The following is an 8,734-nucleotide window of genomic DNA, read 5'->3' on the forward strand; positions in this document are numbered from 1 at the left end:
TACCTGTTTACACCTGTCTCCTTGCCTTGGCATCGCCGCCACGGTTCCTGCTGTTCATCACCAGAGGATAGGCGCACGGCATCTCGGCGTCGCCTTCGTTTCCCAGCTCCTGCAAGAGGTCCAGGCTGTGGTCAGCCTTCTTCATACCATCAGCATATACTCAGGGATTATTCATACTCATTGCTACTACTGCTGCATATATCCATCCATCCATACTCAGACGTACAGTACAGTACACACAAGTTAACCACGTAACAAACAAACAGAGCCCCCTCCCCTGATATACTTCAGAAACAAAAATCATCTTACAACAACAACGACAACAACAACAACAACAACAACAACAACGACACAGCTATCTAGCTAACTCTGTAACTCAGGTGAGGATGCTGAGATCCAGCACCTACTGGACAGGACACACTCCACAGGCACACTACTGATTTGCGACCTACCTGGCGACAGTGCTACAACAGCCCCTCCAGGTCAACAACACATAGTCTCCTCGCCTTGGCATCGCCGCCATGGTTGACACTGTTCACTGTCAGAGGGTCAAGCACGGCATCTCCGTGACGCCTCCTCGCCATCTCCAGCAACAGGTTCATGTTGTGGTCATCAGCCTCTTCTTCATTCCATCAGCATAATCAGCATCGTCTCCCGCGCCAGGGGTCAGGGGCTTATTCATCAGGGTGGTCCGCTGCTGCTCGTCATCGTACCAGTACCCTTCTCTCCCATGGCCAGGTCATTGCACTTCTCGTCAGACTTTGTCGACTCCTAGTCTACTGACCGCTTCCTCCATCTGCTTCACAATTTTTTTCATCAGAAACAGAATAATGGATACTTAGTTATAAGTAGTACACTGAACTGTACTATTCGACTTAATGTCATATCTCTAGAATGCAGCAACACAGCAGTTGAATGGTATGTCAGATAAAACTGCAACACAGATAATTCAGATATTCATCTACAGTATAGCATATGAGGTTGACTTCAATTTTTTTGCACAAATAGCGCTGAGGCACATGGAAAGACAGCTGCAAACTACTCCCTCTGTAAAAAATTATAAGAGTGCTTAGATCACTACTGTAGTTATCTAAACGCTCTTATATTTCTTTACGGATGGATACATCTCATTTCAAATTTTTATTATTGTAGCAGCAGCATTTGTAAGAATTTCCAAGAAGCAAGTCATATTATTTTCAGCATGTCAGAATTTTTGGCATGACATCACTGTGTAGGGAAAAGGAGGATATGATGAAGGATAATAGATGCTCTTTTTACACTACCTCTTGGATGTCCTTTTCTTCGTCAGTTAGATCCTCATTAGTCTCTGCATCAGCATCACCATCACACTCTTCTTCTTCTTCACTGAAGACACTGAATACTCATCCACAAGCTGTATGAAATGAAGCTGTGTCAGCCCAAGCACAGCATCATCATTTTACTTTAACTACACACTAGGCTACATATGAATGACGTATGTGAGAAATCTGAAGCTTTCATATCTATATATACACATGACTGTCATGACTTGTGAATTGCGACAAACATTAAGATGCATCTGTGAAATATCATAATCACAAGCACTGAATACTCGTCCACAGGCTGTATCTGTATGAGATAAAGCCGTGTAAGCCCAAGCACATCATTAGCATTTTACTTCAACTACATACTAGGCCGCAGATACATGTCGTATATGAGCAATGTAAAGTTTTTCATATCAAATATAAAGTTTTCATATCTATATATACACATAACTGTCGTGACTTTCAAGCCATGACAAACATTAACATGCATCTGTGAAATATAGTAGTCACAGAAAGGATTAGAAGAGACAAACCTCTTTGGAATTGTCATCTGACATCTTAGGTGAGCTGCAGCACGAGGATAAATACCCGCTCCCTGTATTGTGCCATCAGCCTTGGAGTCATCGACACTCCCAGCATGACTGGCGCATCCGGTATCACTTGGCCACGCACCAATCCCAAACGGGCCAAACTGAAGATTGACAGGCTCTGCCTTCCCTATTTGCTAAGGGCCATACATAGGATTTCCAACGGATTTCTCACTGCTGCCATCATTCATGTTTCCACTGCTGTCGCCGGCATTCATGGGCCATGCCTTAGCAACTGAACCATCAGTGTTAAGCAGAGCCATCAGATTTCTAGAGGACCCTTGCCTCTGAATCAACTGAAACATGCCCTTGGAACTCAACGAGTTTGCGGCGCACTGGCTCCTATACTCCTCATCCACCATAACTGCAGTGTTTGTATGCGAGTCATAAAACTGCTCCCTGGCCTCACGCCGGCGAAGGCAGATGAAAACCGTGGCGTGTATGGCCGCCATTTTCCAGTCTACATTGGTGTTGTTGATTTTTGGCACTTGATGCTTGTCGGCCCGGTTGCAGAGGTACTCCTGGATCGCTCTGATGTTCTGGATGTATTTAACGTATCTGTTCTTCGCCAGGTCAAGCGTCATGTACTTTGCGCGGACCGCAAACCGTTCCATGTGCTTCTCCTTGTTCATGATGTATACCATAAGTGGTATCACTGAGGGATGTTTCTTCATCAGCCCCATCTATTATTATTAGACAACAGAAATAAGAAATAATTTCACAAACAGCAGACTCTTGACAAAAGACAGTAATGTAAATATGTAATTACTAAGGAAACGTAAACAATACAAGCGGCATGGTTCTTTTTTGACCATACGTACCACAAAATTCAGGCTTAAATGAACCCCTTCTACAATCAAAGGTTCTTTCCACTCCTCCCAGGTCGTAATAAATCTGTCGAGGCTGCCAATGATCATCTCACTCTACGCTTTGTACCCTTCTATGGTCATCTGCTTTTTACTGGGAACTTCGGATGTACCGTTACACTTCTGATCTGAAGTACCGCCATATCTTTGCCTTCGTCAGTATCTGAATGAGAAATAACAGAGAGTTTCTTTGCCTTGTGTCTTGCCTTTGCTTGCGCAACCGGAACAGGGTCTAGATAATCCCCTGCGTGGTAGGTTGACGCGTAGAGCAGAGGGTTTTCTTTTTCTTCAACGAACCTCCTCATCATGTGCCGTATAGTCAGTAGAAACTATGGTGGTGATACCCAACCTGTACCCTGGGTAAAAAAAAGGCAGGAGTAAGGAACTACAGAAGTATCAATGTAATTCACTTCTAGCAAGCAATTCGGTTTTGGTATGCATATATAGAATATAACTGTATGCTAATGTGAGCCGAAGGGGTTCATCAACTTGTATCCACCAGTGAAGGGTTTCTCTAACTACAGGTAAGCACTTACCAACAAAGATGATAGAGCGGACTTGCTGCATCCACTTGTGCCACACAACAGTACTGTCACTGATTCTTTCCTCTCCTTTATCCTGATGTAAAGCACGGGGAGCGCACAAAAGGAAAGGTCATCGATGAAACAAATTCCTATATCAAAATACTTCACAGATGGCTATTATGGTAAGCAATACATTTGTTTTGTTTGCCATAGCACTTCCACTTTAAAACCATTTCAGATTCTTCAAGATCGGTTACAGAATGTAGTTGCATAGCTATGATTATATGAACTCTAGAACAGATAAGATTGGAGAAATGATGCTACACAATTACCTGCAGGCAAGAAGCAAGTCAGCCTCTGATTGGGCCCGACATACTTGTACAGGGTGAGTGCATCACACACGACATCCAGGAACTCCTCCCTGGAAACTGCAACAGTTGCCTGGGTCTTGTACAGCTCAACCGGTATGTTGATTATGTTGTCTGCGTCGAGGAGCTCGGCAGTTTTCATGCCATTCACCTGTGTGGATCCATCCAGCTTCGACGGGCCTATGAAGTCACTCCTGGCCACGTCGAACACTCTCTTGACTAATCTGGTGACAGGAACAAACAGGCGGTGGATGAGATGTCATCGTCTTCAATTCAGTTTTCGTCGTCTCGAAATACTAATTCATTGTTTTACAGATCCTGCTGACCAGATCTTGAATTAAGTGGATGGTTACCTACAGGAAGATGCAGGGTAGGCAGAGTATGGAATTTCATTCACTGAAAATGTCAAATTTCTCAGGGTAGGTAGAGTTCCAGTTTCATCCACTGAAAATGTCGAATTTCAGAGGGTCTTGTCCACCTGCAGATGCCTTGTTCTCTGGTGTGATGCCTACAGCATATATATGCCCGGCGTGCACAAAACATGTCATGATGCGGTCTAGTTTGATTCATCAAACACATCTCTATCTCTAGCTTGATCACATACCTTGTTCCAGATCACCTCATAACTTGATCAGATGATGTCACAACAGCAATCAAGCAAAACAAGAGAGGCATATGGTGTTTGTGTATGTATCTTGAAGCGAGAGGTGATTTTTCTCTTGCGCTGAAAAGTTTACATGCTTCTCTTGTGGAGGCAATGGGTAATAAATCATAGAAAGAAATTATAAGTTGTGGTAATAAGGCAGAAAGGCAACAAAGTCGATAAATAAATAGAACAATACTGTAGTACTCCCTCCGTCCGAAAATACTTGTCATCAAAATGGACAAAAATGGATGTATCTAGAACTAAAATACATCTAGATACATCCCTTTTTATTCATTTTGGTGACAAGTATTTCCGGACAGAGGGAGTAGTAGCTAACAAAATAAGCCATGACAAACTGACCAGGGCCACGAAGAAGAATAGTTGTGACATTATAAGTGAAATGAAGGAGAAAAAGGGGGGTTGTGTGGCTGACACAATCCAACCAACCAGCAAGCAGAGAGAAGCTCAGAGACAAGATTTGCAGCATCAGGAACAAAACACATATCTCAGACGAATTAATTAATAGCTGTACCTTGTTTCAGGAGATGACAATAATAGCACTCCCTGCGATCCATACTAACAGCAGTCACTGATTTAGTACAACTTTGTAGTAAATCAGCAACAACTAGTATGATCAGAGGAAGATGTGATCATTAAATCAGAATAATAATTTTTCAAACCAAAAAAACTAGCCTTATGGCGCTGCATTGATGGTAGAGATGGAAACTAGCAGAGAAATAGTAATTCCTTGTTTTATAGATAGATTTTGCTGTTGCAAATCAAGATGAGGAATTTAGGAAGCAGTCTATACACATGAAGAGCCAGGAAGAGCAAGAAGGCATAGCAAGGTTGGCCAAGATTAAACTCAAGACTCAAGCTGGCAATTGAAACGACGATCTAATCTGTCTGGAAGGGTCTAATCACATGGGCAAACAAGACAGCATATGACAATGTAAACCAAGCAGCAGGGTACAGAGAGGCTCAAGAGAAATCTCATCACATTGGCATCATCAGAGACATTGCATCATCACATACGAAGGGCATAACACCAGTAGATTTAACATATACTAGATACTACTAGTACTCGATAGATTATCAGTCTCACAGCATGACATTGCTTCATCGGTGCGCAACAATAGCATCAGGGTAGGCGGATCAATCCCACATATATATGTCCACAGGATCAACTAGAAATATAGATAGATAAGATAGATACATGGTTGGTACTAGATGGGATAGCAATGGCGAAGCTCCTCGTCAGCTTCTCAGACCACAAGAGCAAGAGCACCGTCGTGGATGGGATTAGGCCCCCACCAAGAAAGGACAGCGAGCGTTGTTGGCCTGAACATGGCGCTCATACCGCGACATGACCCTGCCGTCGCTGCCGATGTTGTCGTCCTGCGAGTGGTAGCCGTCCGACACATCCCCATCCGAGTAATCCACTTGGTCCGTCTGTGGCTTGGTGGACTCGATCCACGCCAGGAACGCTGCCCCCTCCTCATCCCGCTCCAACTCCACCTTCCTCTTGGAGCCACACTTCTCCGCCTCCTTCTCCGCCTCCGCCTTGGCGTCGAGGAAGTCCTCCTCCTTCTCCAGCAGCGCCACGAACTTGATGAGCGCCTCCTCCTCCTCCTTGGTGAGGGTCCTCAACTCCACCTTGGCCTTGACCTCCTTTGACTTGGCCTCGACCTCCGGCTTGGCCTCCTTCGCCTTGGCCTCCTTTGCCTTGGCCTCCTTTGCCTTGGCCTCGACCTCCGGCTTGGCCTCCTTCGCCTTGGCCTTCTTCACCTTGGCCTTGACCTCCGGCTTGGCCTTCTCCTCCTTGGCCTTGGCCTCCTTGACCTCCGGCTTGGCCTTGGCCTTCTTCGCCTCCGCCCTCAACTTGACGGTGAAGGCCTCCAGCTCCGCCTGGAACGTGGTGAAGGGGAAACCCTCCAAGCCGGCGGGCAACGGCATGGACAAGTGCATCTTCTCGACGGCCATCGCCGGATCCGCTCCTCTCCTCTCCTCTCCTGGTCGTTTCAATCAGGGTTAGGGTTTGGGTTAGGGTTTGGTGGGGATTGGGGATTTCTCGCTCGCTCGATCTTCTTTCTTCTCAACCAAAACGGGGCAAGGGGGCGGCGGCTGGCCTATATATATATATCTATATTTCCAGGCCAACCCTAGCTCGGCTCCGAGTCGGGCCTCGTCTTCCATCATCATCGCGGGCTGGACTGGGCTGGGCCGCCATCACTTCTTTCTTTCCTTCCACTTCTTCTTCTTCTTCTTCTTCTTCTTCTTCTTCTTCTTCTTCTTCTTCTTCTTCTTCCAGAGACACAGCCAGAGATAGATAATTCAGACTTTTGTTTTGTTGGTCCAGTCAACCTTCTAGGAAAATAAATAAACTATACTTGCTTGAGCATTTAAGTTCCTGGAGCATGTACATTTTCAGATTTTTCGGGAATTTCTTTAAAAGTATCACAATTTTTTTTAAAGTGATCCATTATTTTAAAAAACGACAACATTTATTTTTCAGAAAAATTGCAAACATTTTTAAACTTGTTATTAAGATGATTTTCATCTATTTTGCAAGAAAACAAACATTAGGAGGATTTAGACCTATTCAAATATCAAAATAGTCCAAATCGCAGGACTACAACAAGTTACCTAGGCAAATTTCATGTGACAAAAGGCTATGGCCTACTCAAAGTTAAAACATGTTACCTTAAAAAAATTTGGTGACTTTTTTGAGCTTACCCAACTTATTCTAGAAGTCCGATCAAATTTTTTCAAAAGCCTACTAATTAAGACTTTAAAAATATATATTTTTGGTTGGGCTTCTAGAATAATCTGGTTAGGGACAGCTTATTCCGAAAGCCACCAAAAGAACTAGCCCATCTAAGGCCAACATGAAGCCAAGATTTAAATCAAATGTAGAAGTCAGAAGAATGCAAGCACATTGTAGCCATCTAACGCCAACAAGATTGCCTAACAAAAACCTAACGCCAACAAGAAGCCAAGATTTACCTCAAATGAAAAAGGCAGGAGAATGCAAGCAACATATGAGAGAATGACCAAACAGTATAATATGGTTTACCTAGGGGAATTGATGAAACCAAAGAATTACCTCAGCCGCCAGTGAGTGCACTGGGCTCTTTTTTTTGCACTATTATCAGTTGCTCCCTTGAAGGCCGCCACCCAGTCAACTTAACCAATATTATTGTTTGTTTGTAAAGAAAATGAATGTGTGGTGGCAAAGAAATGCAAGAGGCAAAGAAATCTATGAAAGAAAGGGGTATTAAAACTAAAGATGTTAAGAATCTACCACCTATTGAAGAAATACATGGACTTGACACCCTGACACATATAGTAGAGGTAAATTCTCTTATGATATTTTATGAAGGTGACATCCCTTATAATAAATCTGCTAGTCAATGCTTGGATGAATTCGATAATTACATTGTTAAGGAAGAACATTTTAATGCATATGTTATGAAACAATTGAAACGTAATGCCTACACGATTGATCGCTTGAGTGACTTGATGTTTAGAATTGCTAATGATGTTAAAGGTGTAGGTAAACATGCATCTATGGTCCAACCCAGTTAGAATAAGTTACTAAATCTCAAAATGATTTGCTCAATGAAATGAATAACAATATGAATGATCATGTCGTTAGAGTAATGACTAGAGGAGGTAGAATGACTCTGGAGCCACTTTATCCTGAAGGTCACCCTAAAAGAATTGAACAAGACTCTCAAAGGATTAATGTTGATGCACATAGTCCATCTAAAAAGAAAAAAGAAAAATGATAGGACTTTGCATACTCCTAGTGAACCCGAGGTAGAAAAACCGATAGTAATGATGTTTCTATTGTTGGGGAACGTTGCAGAAAATAAAAAAAATTCTACGCTTTCACCAAGATCAACCTATGAGTTCATCTAGCAACGAGAGAAAGGAGTGCATCTACATACCCTTGTAGATCGCGAGCGGAAGCGTTCAAGAGAACGGGGTTGAGGGAGTCGTACTCGTCGTGATCCAAATCACCGATGATCCTAGTGCTGAACGGACAGCACCTCCGCGTTCAACACACGTACGGTTGAGGAAGACGTCTCCTCCTTCTTGATCCAGCAAGGGGAAGGAGAGGTTGATGGAGATCCAGCAGCACGACGGCGTGGTGGTGGATGCAGCAGCGATCTCGGCAGGGCTTCGCCAAGCTTCTATGAGAGGGAGAAGTGTAGCAAGGGGAGAGGGAGGCGCCAAGAGCATGGGTCCGGCTGCCCTCCCTCCCCCCTCTTTATATAGGCCCTCTAGGGGGGCGCCGGCCCTAGGAGATGGGATCTCCAAGGGGGGCGGCGGCCAAGGGGGTGGCTTGCCCCCCAAGGCAAGTGGAGGCGCCCCCCACCCCTAGGGTTTCCAACCCTAGGCGCAGGGGGGCAAGGGGGGCGCACCAGCCCACC

The 8,734-nt window shown here is 44.3% G+C and overlaps 1 pseudogene; it reads right to left on the reverse strand.

Annotated features, from left to right (window-relative positions):
* Window positions 1–211: 211 nt before the first annotated feature.
* On the reverse strand, window positions 212–6,278 carry LOC123158554 (P-loop NTPase domain-containing protein LPA1-like; annotated as a pseudogene).
* Between the last annotated feature and the right edge of the window lie 2,456 nt (window positions 6,279–8,734).

Source organism: Triticum aestivum, chromosome 7B, assembly GCF_018294505.1.
Source record: "Triticum aestivum cultivar Chinese Spring chromosome 7B, IWGSC CS RefSeq v2.1, whole genome shotgun sequence".
Taxonomy (NCBI): domain Eukaryota; kingdom Viridiplantae; phylum Streptophyta; class Magnoliopsida; order Poales; family Poaceae; genus Triticum; species Triticum aestivum.